General features: G+C 40.9%; 1 non-coding gene across 1 annotated transcript; it reads left to right on the plus strand.

Moving 5' to 3' along the window:
* The first annotated feature begins 10,836 nt into the window (after window positions 1-10,836).
* LOC148876909 (small nucleolar RNA R71) lies at window positions 10,837-10,943 on the plus strand. The gene has a single exon (XR_016106408.1). It is a non-coding gene; the product is annotated as a small nucleolar RNA R71 (small nucleolar RNA).
* Window positions 10,944-15,996: the final 5,053 nt, after the last annotated feature.

The raw sequence follows: 15,996 nt of genomic DNA on the forward strand, positions 1-15,996 counted from the left end.
TCGTCAAGCAACTTAGCAAATTGTTCACTTGCCATCTTCTGGTAAAACAACAAAATGTTAATCCACAACCTTAGTTTGATTCATGTTACCTACATAGATATGGATTTTAATCTATGTTCCATTTCCATTTGTTCATCTCTGAGATATCCCTCCTATCTCAGTGACGGAGACTGTGAAATGTCTCTAGAAATGTGGGAAATCACATAGAGTGCATGGAGCCAACTATTTCAGCTACATAACCCCACCACCTTTCTGTGACAGATCACATCCACTCATCGTATGAGTTTCCCTTTGGCCTCTGTCAGACAAGGTTCAGAGTCATTTTCAGGTAAACCTTTCTGTCTAGTGAGTGCTCACCTATCATATTCAGGTTATGCCAAGGTACCGTGAGAGAGTTCCCATTTTCTGGTGAAGCCCCTCCCACATCGGTCTATGACGTCCTTATCATCTTATGAAACACTCTGATAGACCCAACAGCAAATAGATAGCCCAATTTTATGGTGTGTTTCCTCATTACTAAAGGACCCATCATCGTTCTAATGATGGAAGGCCTTTAGAGAGTCCATCATATGGATCTCCCTATCACATGCACTCATATTACCGGAGGGAACAAAATTACGCCCTAGTTCTAATTTAGGTCAAACCAAAGTGGCTCCCACTAACAATAAAGTCATATTTCTGGTGGGCCTAAATCAGCTAGGGGTTCTGCACATGACCCTTTTTAGGGTTGTGGGCCCACCATTCAAGAAAGGGGTCATCCAATGACCTTAGGGGACACCATGGTAATGATGTGCATTCAGCCATGGTGTGCGCAAGAGCCACTAATGAAACATCATGGGCCAAGTGCTTATGGCCCATGGTCGCAGCACATCAAACATCCACACATCACATGATATGGAAGAATTGATCCAATCAATCACTAGTTGTAAAGCCCATTAATCAGCCCAACAAAAACACAATATTAACAATTAATATCATCTAGGTATATGGGTTGAATAGCAGTTAGCAGTTCGACCCATATAGCTTTTCTCACAAAAAGTGGGCTTTTGCAGTTTTAACTCTTTAAAACTGGGCTTTACAGGTTGGGCCGAATTAATCCCTACAATTGAACATCAGATTTGGGCCTGAAAGTGTGAGAAATCTAGACAGAAGATAGTCCCCTTTCGAACCCTAGATTTGGTCTAATCTGGTCCGAGATGGTCTGAAACTGATTTTCAATTCAAGAATTAATTTAGGAAAGATCTGAAATTAATATTTCTGATTTTAGACAATCATAAATCAGACATGGACTATTTGCACCACCTGCAAAATAGAGATTAGTCACTAGGGTTGTACTTTCATAAACTACAAAACGCAGAATGTGATCCCTCCATCTGCAAATCTCCAACGCCGACGCCTTCTTCAATCAATAAAATAAAATAAAATAGAAATCCTATTTCTATTAATTAATTACATCCTTGATTGAATCCTATACCTTCAGTTTAGAAAAAAAAAATTATTTTATAGACCGAATTGAATAGAAATTACAAAGAAAGAATGTGAAGACAATCTATGCCAAGGCTGCAATTCGATCTCCATGTACGAACAATCCATTAAATCAAGAAATAAATAAAGAACAATTCTAAATAAATTTTAGATTTAACAAAATTAATTTCAGATCAATCGCCCTCAATAAGAAACAGTTTCTTGAAGTAAAACAGCAAACTACGCAATACCCAGATAGAATAGCTTCTACTGAATTGTGCAGGTTCAGATCTGATCTTTTGGTTCAAGATTCACACTTGTGGCTCTGATACCACTGAAAGGGATGGTAGGATCCATCATATGGATGCCAAAATTGTTGCGGAATGGGTGGGCAAATTTTAAAAATTTCCTACCGTCCTTCCAACTGGGAATCGCATTCCCTAATTTTAGAATCATATTCAAGGATCCTACTTGAACCAAACCAAACCAGATTTGAACCAAAAGAGAAGGGAGTGATTATACCTGATCCAGAGAAATAATATCTCCCAAAGTTGGTGTTCACGTCCAAAGAAGACACCAAGATCTGCTTTTGCTGAAGATGACACAGCAACTATGGAACAAAACCAGCAGAGTGTGTCCTAGGCACTGAATCCTTCACAAGAATCCTCTGGAAACAATGAGAACTGGACTGAATCAGGCTTTCAGCAAAGACTGATATCAAGAACTCTTTCTTGATCTTTCCCTCGTAGAGAAACCGAACTGGTGGTGGTTGGCGGCAGCTAATGGAGAAGAGAACTAGAGAAGAAAGTGGCGAACTACTTTTCTCCTCTAGGGTTTCTGAGATCCAATCTTCAGAATGCATGTATGTTCTCTGTGAATTCCCTTGGGTTCGAATTCTTGTAATTCGAATTAGGGTTTCCTCCACTTGCTTAATGATTAAGAAAACCTCCTAATCATATCAGGAGTTTCCCTTATCCAAATCTGTATTTGGATTATGACTCTTCTTAATCTTATCTACAGATTAGATAAGCTTTTTGGCTCATCCTAATCTCAGATCCACCCCCTTTTAGTGACTGGTCAAATCAGCCTAGTTTGAAATGGGCTTTAGGCCCATTAAGTAATAAGTGCTCAATAGTCTTCCAAATTAATGCCCAATTGGGCTTCTTTGTATTGCGTGGGACCCAAGCATTGATCTACACATTAGCCACATGGGTTCGGCCCAGCCTCTGTTACAAGGCCTAGCTGAATCCATTGGAAAGCCCAGTGAACCCCTTGAGCCCATCACATTGGACCCTATGGGCCCAACACTTATACTAAGTGGTCCTGGGCCAAGCCATCTCATAAAAACCCAGGGACTGTGGGCAGATGTAAGATTAGCCCATCAGGTATTATCCTAAATGGCCTTACACTTAACCTCTTAGCCCATAATGATTAAACACTGCCCGACAAGAGAGGACCTCTCCCTCGACTGCAAGGAACAGTGTTGCACTCTCTACTCATACGGATCCCGGGAATTAAAACCGTTTGCAAACATTTTGAGACCATACATATATATCATATATATAAATTTTGCAACACAAAATTCCAATGATTGAAATCAACTGCCAATAGTTTGGTTTCCATCAGAGAGAGTGTATCCCCGATCATTACCTTTGTCTGACAAAGGGGCTGATCCCGTCACTATGATCACCCACTCAGATGAATTCTCAAACTGTCCCAACATACCCAGGTTTTGAAAGGATGAGAGATCCATCCCATGGACGCCCAAAGATTGCGGAATAATGGGCGAATTTCAAAAATTTTTCCTCTCCCTTCAACTAGGAATCACATTCCCTATTTAGAAAATCATATTTTCAAGGATAAATCTTGAACCTTAAACTGAACCAGATCTGAACCAAAAGGAATGGGAGAGAATAATACCTAATACGGAGAAGTAATATCTCCCAACGAAGGTGTTCACGCCCAAGGAAGGATCCAAAGACTGCTCCCACTGAAGATGGCGCAGTGCAGGATGGAGCAGAATCAGCAGTGTTCTTCCCCAAGAACTCTGTCCTTCGCAAGAATCAGTAGAATGGTACGTGAGCACAGCTTCCTTTTCAATCCTTTCTCAAAGAACTGATGTCAAGATCCAATCTTGACTTCTCCCACAGCTGGAGATCGAACTGGCAAACAGGAAGACAGGAGCAGGGAGGCGGCAAGAGAGTATTCGCAGGGTGCAGAATTCTCTCCTCTTGATTTCAGCACTAAAGAGGATCTGATGTGTTTCTTGGTCTCTCTTTGACGGGTTTGTCGAAGCCCTCAAAATTATTACTAGTCCCACAATAAAATATTTGCAGTAAAAGTGGTTCTAGGTCGAATCCCACAGGGAGCAAATCAGTAATCTCTTAGCCGAATGGGTAAAGTAATTGTGTGGGAAAATTAAATAACTAAAATTAAAAGAATAACAAACTAAACAAACAAGAGAAAATCAGTCTTACCGAATTCTGGTTCAAGGGTTCGGGTTGAATCGATTGGCCATCGATCCTAGGTACAATTCAGCATTCTTGCAATTCAAGCATTTAACCTTAGATTTATTAGGATAGCCATAATAAACCTTGTGTTTTCCTAATTCAGTTGACCAAACCCAGCATTCGATCAATACTTATCACCACTCAACTGGGTACGATAGCGTTCCATGTTAAACAATGATAGCATTAAGATTTGTGAAAATAGTTAAACCAAAATAACAATAATTGAGATAGCTGCAATTACTGAATTTTGTTCCATCGATTCTTTTAGGTTGAACTATGTTAAAACATTGGTCAAAGGCTGTCACAAACAATTGACCTAAAAAGATATCAACCTAATTGCTACTTGTACCATTATTCGTGACAATTACGGATCACCGAAATCATGGATAGCAGTAGGAAAATCAACATTATTTCAGTTTGTCAGACTAATTAACATTAACATCCAATAAAAATGTGCACAAGAACCAATGAATACTTGAATTAAAAGGAAAGAAAATAAAGTAACTACAGAACCTCACAATGACACAATCGAACCTCCCCCCTTGAACCAGAAAAAGAAGCTTAGCTACTCATGATCTGCGCAATCTCCATGCTCTTCTTCTCCATAGCCGAACTGCCTTCTTGCTTTTTGGTCTTCTTGATGATCTCTTGGATCTTGGAATGAGTGATTTCTAGATCTGGTTCACCCCCCTCTTTATATAGCCAAAGGAGAGGGCTGTTTTCCAACTCCTTCTAGTAGATCATCTTATCCTTAGGGGGTTTTGATCTTATCTTGAACTAATCCTATCCTATCTCTTATCTAATGCTCTAATCTCAATCTTTTTATCTCTCTAGGATTACATTCAAGACTTTAGATCTAATAAAACTCTCTCCTTGGAGATTACATTCGAAATTCGGACTCTTAACTCTTGAATTCGAGTTGGGTTGCTTCAAGGTACTTCTGCGAGTTGGGCTTAAGTTGTGAAATGGGCCTAGCTGCGAACTTGCTCTGATTTTGGGCTCATTTTTGTACTCGATGCGGGCCGAATCTGTCAAAACCCAAAACATAAAAGTTGTGGGCCTTCCTTTCATCTTTCTAATGCTTCTTGAATTGTCCAATTCGGTGTCCGGAATTGAGAGTTAGGCCCAGATTACTGACTGTCGCCGAAACTGTGCAAAATCACCCGATTTGTCCTGTTTTCTTCCAATTGCCTTCTTTATTGCCCTGAATCGAAATACAAGAGTAATGATTCCATTTAAGTGCTAAATAAATGTAAAAGAGTGAATATTAGGGGATAAAATTAGGGTTCATTTTGGTCTCATCAAGGTCTCATCAATTCCCCCCCACACTTAAACTTTGCCCGTCCTCGGGCAAGGCAAAAACTCAAGTAACACAAGAGAGACTAACTATTGATTTTCAATCTTTCTTTTTCTCTACATGAGGCCTGGTTCATTTCATGCTTTAGTTCAGACTTGGTAACCTTTCCCTTTTCATCTCTTTCTCCCCTATTTCTTGTCCAAGAGTGATCGCAAATCACCATTCCTCATGGTCCCAAGTTAAATCGATAGTCAAGGAGACAAGCCTTCCAGGGCTGAAACTCCTTGGACTGCATGGGTGCTCATTGCTTTTAACAAACCAATTCAGCCGGATGCAATTACTTTCCTTTGAATCAAAACAAGGTGTGCTTATTGCAATAAGCTTGCAATGTATCACATCTTCACCACTTAGTGTGAATTCCTAGGATCTAAAAGTGAGAATGGGGTTGGGGTTCTAGGATGAGTGCATTTTATACTCCATCTCACCCTTGCCTTTTTTTTTCAAGATGTGAGTGCATTTTATGCTCCATCTCACACTTACTTTCATTTCTAGATGTGAGTGCATTTTATGCTCCATCTCACACTTGTTTTTGTTTCTAGATGTGAGTGCATTTTATGCTCCATCTCACATTAGTTACGATTTCAAACTCCCTCTTTTTTTTTCACAAAAATCACAGGGTTTCACCGCATGATCCATGAATTCATTGATAGTGGTCTCTATATGCCTAACATAGCAATTTCTAGAATAATCAACCCATGTTTGACAGATAACTATGTGAAAATCAATCAAACCCTTATGCATCTTGCCTATTGATCGATTAAAATCATGAGGTACCATATGCAGCCAAGAAAGATTCAGTTAGTCATGCTTGCATCCTATCTTATCTATTCAGCCTAAGCACATGATTCCTGATAAGTTGAAATCGTTCAAGGATAAGTTTCTAGGGAGCAGAAATTTGAAGAAGGTAAGGTATCCCAAATTTCCATCAGATTTTCCTAATCCCCCCACACTTAAGTTATACATTTTTCCCAATGTATGTGATTATGCATAAGGTAGAAGGATTTGGGGGTACTTCCCTGTTTGTCTTGTTGGGTTCCTGCTAAACACAAAAATCAAAACCAAACAAAATAACAAAATTAACTAAACACAATGGGTTGCCTCCCACAAGCGCAATTGTTTAACGTCGTTATGCTCGACGTCCTCTTTTTTTTTTCTCCTTAATCCGATAAATACCGTGGAATGTCCAACGAGATGTCTACCGTAGAGGGGACATTTGCATCCTCATGGAACATCTTCAATCGATGTCCATTCACCTTGAAGATCTTACCTGTGTCGAGACTTTTGATCTCTACTGCACCATAGGGAAAAACATTAGTCACAGTAAACGGTCCCATCCACCTGGAACGCAGCTTACCTGGCATGAGTTGAAGTCGAGAATTATACAATAAGACTTTTTGTCCAATTTTAAATTGTTTTCTTAAGAGTGCATTGTCATGGAACGATTTGGTCTTTTCTTTGTAGATTCTTGAATTCTCGTATGCCTCTAACCTCAACTCTTCCAGTTCTTGCAACTGGAGCTTCCTTTCCTTCCCTGCTTCTTCCATATTCATGTTGCATTGCTTGATTGCCCAATAGGCCCTATGTTCAATTTCCACCGGCAAGTGGCAAGATTTGCCAAAAATTAACCTGTAAGGGGACATACCTATTGGGGTCTTGTAAGCTGTCCGATATGCCCAGAGAGCATCATCTAGACGTAGGTTCCAATCCTTCCTTCCTGGATTCACGGTCTTTTCCAAGATGGACTTTACCTCTCTATTGGAAATTTCAGCTTGCCCGTTAGTCTGGGGATGATAAGTAATGGCAATTCGGTGATGCACCCCATATCTTCTCAACAAGGCATCAACTGTTCTATTGCAAAAATGGGTCCCTTGATCGCTTATGATGGCTCGAGTATTGCCAAACCTACAGAAAATGTTAGACTTTTATAAACCCTACAACACATTTAAAATCATCAGTTTTGGTGGCTTTGGCTTCCACCCATTTTGAGACATAATCGACTGCCAAAAGTATGTAAGAAAAACCACAAGATGGGGGAAAGGGTCCCATGAAATCAATGCCCCAAACATCAAATATTTCACATATAAGAATGGGGGTTTGGGGCATCCCATTCCTGCGAGAAAGTGTACCTGTTTGTTGACATCTTTCACAGTTTTTACAAAACAAGTAGGCATCTCTAAATAGGGTGGGAGAGGAGTCCTCGTCTTTCACCAACCTACTTAGGTGATCAGCCACCAAATTTTCAGCTCCCCTTCGATCCTTGATTTCTAGATCGAACTCTTGGAGCAAGAGTATCCACCTTTTCAGCCTCGGTTTCGACTCCTTCTTTGCTAGTAGGTATCTCAAAGCTGCATGGTCAGAAAAAACAATCACTTTAGAGCCAAGCAAATATGACCTAAATTTGTCTAAAGCAAACACAATAGCTAATAACTCTTTTTCAGTGGTTGTGTAATTGCTCTATGCAGCATTCAACGTTTTGGAAGCATAGTGAATGACATGGCTCTTCCCATTTATTCGCTGCCCTAGAACAGCCCCTACTGCATAATTACTTGCATCTGTCATGATCTCAAAGGGCAAGTTCCAATCAGGTGGTTGAATGATGGGTGCAATGGTTAATAAATTTTTAAGCTTGTTAAAAGCTTCCTTGCACTCATCATCAAAATCGAAAGGCGCATCTTTTTGCAGCAAACTGGACAATGGCAGAGCAATTTTTGAAAAATCTTTGATGAACCTGCGATAAAAGCTTGCATGTCCAAGAAAAGAATGAACCTCCCTAACATTTGTAGGGTAAGGTAAACTCACAATCAAATCAATTTTTGCCTTGTCGACTTCTATTCCTCTGGCTGAAACTACATGTCCCAACACAATACCCTCATTCACCATAAAATGACATTTTTCATAGTTTAAGACAAGATTTGTTTCCACACACCTATTCAGAATTTTACTTAAACTATTCAAACAATCATCAAATGAATCACCATAAACAGTAAAATCATCCATGAACACTTCAATGCATTTTTCAATAAAATCAGAAAATATGCTCATCATGTATCTTTGAAAAGTGCCCGGAGCGTTACACAAACCAAAGGGCATTTGTCTGTAGGCGAAGGTGCCGAATGGACAAGTGAATGTCGTTTTCTCTTGGTCCTCCTGCGCAATAACAATCTGATAATACCCGGAGAATCCATCAAGAAAACAGAAGAAAGCCTTACCTGCCAGTCTCTCTAGCATCTGATCAATGAAGGGTAGGGGAAAATGGTCCTTTCGAGTGGCCAAGTTGAGTTTTCGAAAATCTATTACCATTCGCCAGCCACCTTGTACCCTCATGGGAATTAGTTCATTATTTTTACTTTTTACTAAAGTCATCCCAGTTTTCTTAGGCACAACATGAATAGGACTTACCCATTCGCTATCTGAAATTGGATAAATTATCCCTTCATCTAACAGTTTAAGCACCTCTTTCATTACTACCTCTTTCATCACCGGGTTGAGTTTTCTTTGTGGTTCTCTAACTGGTTTAGCATCATCTTCCAAAAGGATCCTATGCATGCAAATCGAGGGGCTGACCCCTTTTATGTCGGCTAGGGTCCAGCCAATCGCCTCCTTATGGTCCTTTAGGACATTGATGAGCCTCTCCTCTTGCTCCTCAGTCAACCCTTTTGCAATGATCACAGGCAGTGTCTCTTTTTTACCCAAGTAGGCATATTTTAGGTGATCAGGTAGGGTCTTTAGTTCCAGCTCTGGAGCCTGCAAAACAGAGGGCAGCAGCCTTGTGTGAGAAACCTTTGATTGAACATCAGAAATCCTTACCTCCTGTTCAGGTTCCAGAGTATCATAGGATGCATCGATCTCCTCCTCCCTGTCCGATTGTGCCTTATATTCTAGCTCATCATCCATGTCCTCCTCTCCAAAGACTTCCTGCACAATCGAATCGATAGTATCAATAGAGCAGATCGAATGACACTCACTAGGATATTTCATTGCATCAAAAATATTAAATTTTACAATCTCTCCATCAAACTCGACGGAGAGGGTACCCTCGTCCACATCTATTTTGGTCTTGGCCGTTCTCATGAATGGACGACCTAATAGAAGTGGGGCTGAACTCGTGGCTGTGTCTTCTTCCATCTTCGGGATGTAAAAATCAGCTGGAAAGATCAAATCATTAACCTGCACTAATACATCCTCAACAATTCCTTCTGGGTATGCATTAGAACGATCAGCCAATTGAATAACAACTCTAGTCTCTTTTAAAGGACCTAGTCTCAATAAACAGTAAATCGAGTATGGCATGACATTAATAGATGCACCTAAGTCCAGCATGGCAGTTTATTGCCAATCACACAGGGTAGGGTAAACATACCTGGATCAGCATGCTTTTCTGGCAGGGTCCTCCTGATCATGGCTGAAATGTTCTCTCCTACTCTTACCTTTTCATCAATTCGCAGCCTCCTCTTGTTAGTGCATAACTCTTTCAAAAATTTTGCATATTTAGGGATTTGTTTTATTACATCTAGCAAGGGAATGTTGATCTCCACCTTCTGGAAGGTTTCTAACACTTCTTGTTCATATTCCTCTTTCTTTGAATTAGCCAACCTGCTAGGAAAAGGTGGTACAACATTAGTAACCTTAGGGAGAGGGGGGTCCGATTTTACCTCAATGGGGCTATCGTTTGACCCTTGTCCTTCCTCTTCCTTGGCTGCCTTCGATGGTGAGCTTGATTGGGACTGCAACTCTCTTCCGCTTCTCAACACCACCGCACTTGCATTCTCTTTCGGATTAACTACCGTTTGTGAGGGTAGTTTCCCAGAGTTCTGCGCCTCCAACTTGCTGATGGAAGTGGCAAGTTGGCTAATTTGGTTCCCCAAATTCTGAATGCTGGCTCTTGTTTCCTGTTGAAATTGTTGAGTATTAGTAGCTAGAGCCTTAACTATATCTTCTAATGACATACCTGAATTCGAGGGTTGGCCTTGCGCTGTGATGGGTGTTGAAAACTGGGGTTGTCGACTGAAAAAATGGGGCTGGTATTGCTGTTGTCCTCCTTGGTTCCCGTAGCTTAGGTTTTGGTGATCTCTCCACCCCAGATTGTAATAATTGGAGTAGGGGTCATACTTTCGTTGGGGCTGGCCCGGGAATCCTCCTACGGCATTGACTTGCTGCATCGAACCATCTTGCAATGATGGACACATGTCCATAGGATGGCCAGGAATCGAACAGATACCACACACCCTGGCAGTTTGTAACTGTCCTGCTGCGAGCTGCTTAACCAAGGTAGTTAAATCAGAAATCTGGTTTTCTAAATTTGCATGGCTTACCTCGTTAACCCTTCGAATGGTACCTTCTGTCCTTGTACCAAATTGCTGAGAATTTTTGGCCATATTGGAGATTAATTCCCTGGCCGCTTCAGGTGTCTTGTTCACTAGAGCTCCTCCACTGGCTGCATCGACCATACTTCTATCCATGGGCTGAAGCCCTTCATAGAAGTATTGGATTAACAATTGTTCAGGAATTTGGTGGTGGGGACAACTAGCAACAAGTTGCTTAAACCTTTCCCAATATTCATATAATGTCTCACCACCAAACTGCCAAACTCCACATATTTCTTTTCTTATATTTGTAGCCCGGGATGCAGGAAAATATTTATCTAAAAATATCCTATTCATTTCATCCCATGTGCGTACTGAACCGGGAGGGAGAATATACAACCAATCCTTTGCTTTATCTCTTAAAGTAAATGGAAAGGCTATGAGTTTTACCTGGTCCTCGGTCATACCGTGGGGTTTCATGCTTGAACAGATGACATGAAATTCCTTTAGATGTTTGTGAGGGTCCTCACCTGGGAAACCATGAAACAGAGGTAATAATTGAATCAAACCAGATTTGAGTTCAAAGGCTACAACAAGAGTGGGGTACGTGATGCATAAAGGTTGTTGGTTCATAATTGGTGCAGCCAACTCCCTTAATGTCCTCTCTCTGTCAGCCATTCTTTCTACTTCTTCGAAGATGGGAAGATCACAATCTGAATTCACCTTTTTTGATGAACGATCCTTCCTTTGCTTCGCCTCCTTTCTTAAATGACGGGTGGTCCTCTCAATTTCGGGATTGTACTCGAGTTCACCTCGTTGAGAAACACGAGTCATAAAACAAAAGAGGTTAACAAGAGGAAGGTAATAGCTAAGAAATTAAAGTTTCTCCCCGGCAACGGCGCCAAAATTTTGACGGGTTTGTCGAAGCCCTCAAAATTATTACTAGTCCCACAATAAAATATTTGCAGTAAAAGTGGTTCTAGGTCGAATCCCACAAGGAGCAAATCAGTAATCTCTTAGCCGAATGGGTAAAGTAATTGTGTGGGAAAATTAAATAACTAAAATTAAAAGAATAACAAACTAAACAAATAAGAGAAAATCAGTCTTACCGAATTCTGGTTCAAGGGTTCGGGTTGAATCGATTGTCCATCGATCCTAGGTACGATTTAGCATTCTTGCAATTCAAGCATTTAACCTTAGATTTATTAGGATAGCCATAATAAACCTTGTGTTTTCCTAATTCAGTTGACCAAACCCAGCATTCGATCAACACTTATCACCACTCAACTGGGTACGATAGCGTTCCATGTTAAACAATGATAGCATTAAGATTTGTGAAAATAGTTAAACCAAAATAACAATAATTGAGATAGCTGCAATTACTGAATTTTGTTCCATCGATTCTTTTAGGTTGAACCATGTTAAAACATTGGTCAAAGGCTGTCACGAACAATTGACCCAAAAAGATATCAACCTAATTGCTACTTGTACCATTATTCGTGACAATTACGGATCACTGAAATCATGGATAGCAGTAGGAAAATCAACATTATTTCAGTTTGTCAGACTAATTAACATTAACATCCAATAAAAATGTGCACAAGAACTAATGAATACTTAAATTAAAAGGAAAGAAAATAAAGTAACTACAGAACCTCACAATGACACAATCGAACCTCCCCCCTTGAACCAGAAAAAGAAGCTTAGCTACTCATGATCTGCGCAATCTCCATGCTCTTCTTCTCCATAGCCGAACTGCCTTCTTGCTTCTTGGTCTTCTTGATGATCTCTTGGATCTTGGAATGAGTGATTTCTAGATCTGGTTCACCCCCCTCTTTATATAGCCAAAGGAGAGGGCTGTTTTCCAACTCCTTCTAGGAGATCATCTTATCCTTAGGGCGTTTTGATCTTATCTTGAACTAATCCTATCCTATCTCTTATCTAATGCTCTAATCTCAATCTTTTTATCTCTCCGGGATTACATTCAAGACTTTAGATCTAATAAAACTATCTCCTTGGAGATTACATTCGAAATTCGGACTCTTAACTCTTGAATTCGAGTTGGGTTGCTTCAAGGTACTTCTGCGAGTTGGGCTTAAGTTGTGAAATGGGCCTAGCTGCGAACTTGCTCTGACTTTGGGCTCATTTTTGTACTTGATGCGGGACGAATCTGACAAAACCCAAAACATAAAAGTTGTGGGCCTTCCTTTCATCTTGCTAATGCTTCTTGAATTGTCCAATTCGGTATCCGGAATTGAGAGTTAGGCCCAGATTACTGACTGTCGCCGAAACTGTGCAAAATCACCCGATTTGTCCTGTTTTCTTCCAATTGCCTTCTTTATTGCCCTAAATCGAAATACAAGAATAATGAGTCCATTTAAGTGCTAAATAAATGTAAAAGAGTGAATATTAGGGGATAAAATTAGGGTTCATTTTGGTCTCATCACTCTTTCTTTCTTTTTTTTTTTTTAGGTTGCCGCCCCCTCCTTCTTTTTTGTTAAATTAAAAGATCAGCTCCTAATCCCATTACGAGGTGCTTATCCAAATCATATATGGATCAGCCTTCTCTTCTAGTGATAAGGATAAACCCTCATCTTATCTGCAGATTAGATTAGCTTTATCCTAATCCCATTAGGAGGTTTCTAGATCTGAATCACATTCAGATCTGCACTCTCTGAGTGGATAGGATTAAGACCCTATCCTATCTGCTAATCCATCTCAGAATTCGCCTCTTTAATTAACTAAATAAATAGCCCAATTCAAAATGGGTTTTAGGCCCATCAAGCTTATGTGCTCACTTAACCTTCCTAACTGCTGCCCAGTTGGGCTTCCTTGTATGGCGTGGGACCCAAGCATTGATCTACACATCAGCCACATGGGTTCGGCCCAGCCTTTGTTACAAGGCCTGGTCGAATACACTGTTAAAGACAGTGCACCCCCTGAAAACCCATCGAATGGGCTCTATGGGCCCAACACTTACCCTAAGTGGTCCCTGGGCCAAACCACCTTGTAACACCCAGAGACTGTTGGCAGATGCAAGATTAGCCCATCAGGTATTATCCTCAATGGTCTTACACTTAACCTCTCAGCCCATAATGATCATACACTGCCCGACAAGAGAGGACCTCTCCCTCGGCTGCAAGGAATAGTGTTGCACTCTCCACTTATATGGATCCCGGGAATTAAAACCTTTTGCAAACATTTTAGAAACCATAATATATATACTTTTATATCTCATATAAAATATACTTTGCAAAACAAATCTCAACGGTTGAAATCAGTTGCCGGCAATCTTGGTTTCCAACAGTGAGAGCGCATACCCGATCATTACCTTTGTCCGACAAAGGGGCTGATCCTGTCACTATGATCACCCACTCAGATGAATTCTCGGATTGTCCCAACATACCCAGGTTTTGACCCCCGCTAAGGATCTCACTGATTGGTACATCAAAGACACCCCGATCCGACACCAAGTGTAGTATCATAATCGAGTCTAGGGGTCGCGTGTAACTTTCCAGTTTTGCCCATCAATCTCCAAGGTCCAGGGCAATACTAGAAATCTGGTGCAATTCAAAGATTCAATTAATCCCACACTGTATGTGCTTAGGGTCTCACCCTAGTAGCTGAGACAAGCCACCCCAACCGACTTGGTGGCACCACAGTGTCAGCCTTGTCAGGATTGGTCTCCCCAGACCGACCCACTGGCAGTGAACATTCTAAACTAACACGAGTCTCAATAAGTGTCCAGTTTAAGGGTATTACACAGAAACATACCAAGGGAACATGAATCAAATATGCACTTTTATTCATTTACAATAAACTCATAAAGTACATCAATTTTGATTGAAGCTAAGGGCATACAAAATTGTCTAACAACTACCACTTGCATTTAGGTCCAATCAGGTACTAGCCGGAGTCCCATACTTTCCACGTGTTTCATAAACACTTTCTGTGTCAGTGGCTAAGTCAATGGGTCTACCACATTCTCCGCTGATGCTACCTCTTATTATCATCCTCCCGTAGGTCCATTGTTGTCATACAACAATGGAATGGGTGATGTGCTGAATTCCAGATTCATGAATGAACACAATCATTCATAAGGCAGCCTCACTTATGGCAATGCGCTCGGCTTGGGTTATGGAGTCTGCAGTGGACCCCTGTTTGCTGCTTTTCCAGCAAACAGCACACGATCCTATCGTGAAAACATATCCAGATGTAGACTTTCTATCATCTGGGTCTGACTGGAAATCGGCATCTGTATACCCTTGGATCTGTAGTGAGCTACCGTCGAATACTAGACAAAACTCTTTTGTCCTTCGAAGGTACTTAAGTATGTTTTTCACAGCAGTCCAATACTCCTGCCCTGGGTTGGCCTGAAATCTGCTTACTACACTCACTGCCTGAGCTATGTCCGAGAGAGTGCACAGCATGGCATACATGATGCTCCCTACGGCAGAGGCATAGGGAACGTCTTTCATGCCATCAATCTCCTCAGAAATCTTGGGAGACATCTTCTTGGAGAGAGTGACTCCATGCCTGAAAGGAACATTTCCTTTCTTGGAGTTTTCCATGCTGTATCTTTTGACTATTTTGTCAATGTAGGCAGATTGGGATAATCCTATTATCTGCTTTGATCTATCTCTATAGAGTCGAAGACCCAGTATATAGGAGGCTTCTCCAAGATCTTTCATGGAATAGGTAACCTACAGAGCCTCTTGGGTAGCCTACAAATAGGCAATGGCTGGTCTTGGATTCCAACTTGTCTGCACTCATTCTTTTAACGTGTGCTGGACAACCCCAAATCTTCAAGTGTCTGACACTTGGTTTCTTTCCGGTCCAAAGTTCATATGGAGTATTCGGAACCGATTTGGTTGGAACCCGATTCAGCACATAAATCGCAGTGTCTAATGCGTAACCCCAAAAGGATGTGGGCAACTCTGAGTGTATGAGAAGCGACCGGACCATATCCAATAAGGTCCTATTCCTCCTCTCTGAAACACCGTTAAGTTGTGGTGTAGTAGGAGGAGCTAATTGTGATATTATCCCATTGTCCTTTAAGTAGTTCCTGAATTCGTCAGAGAGATACTCGCAACCTTGATCTGATCGAAGGGCCTTAATTTCTCTCCCTAACTATTTCTCGACCTCTTGTCTAAACTCTTTAAACTTTTCAAAGGATTCAGACTTGTGTCTCATTAGGTACACGTAACCATATCGTGAAAAATCATCTGTGAAAGTGATGAAATACACATGTTGATTTCGTGTCCTAACACTCAGGGGACCACATACATCAGTATGTATTAGGTCAAGTGTGCCCGTACATCTTTCAGGCTTATCGTTAAATGGTTGTTTCGTCATCTTGCCT

Source organism: Nelumbo lutea, chromosome 1 (genome assembly GCF_056320005.1).
Source record: "Nelumbo lutea isolate HS-2025 chromosome 1, American lotus-T2T, whole genome shotgun sequence".
Classification (NCBI taxonomy): Eukaryota; Viridiplantae; Streptophyta; class Magnoliopsida; order Proteales; family Nelumbonaceae; genus Nelumbo; species Nelumbo lutea.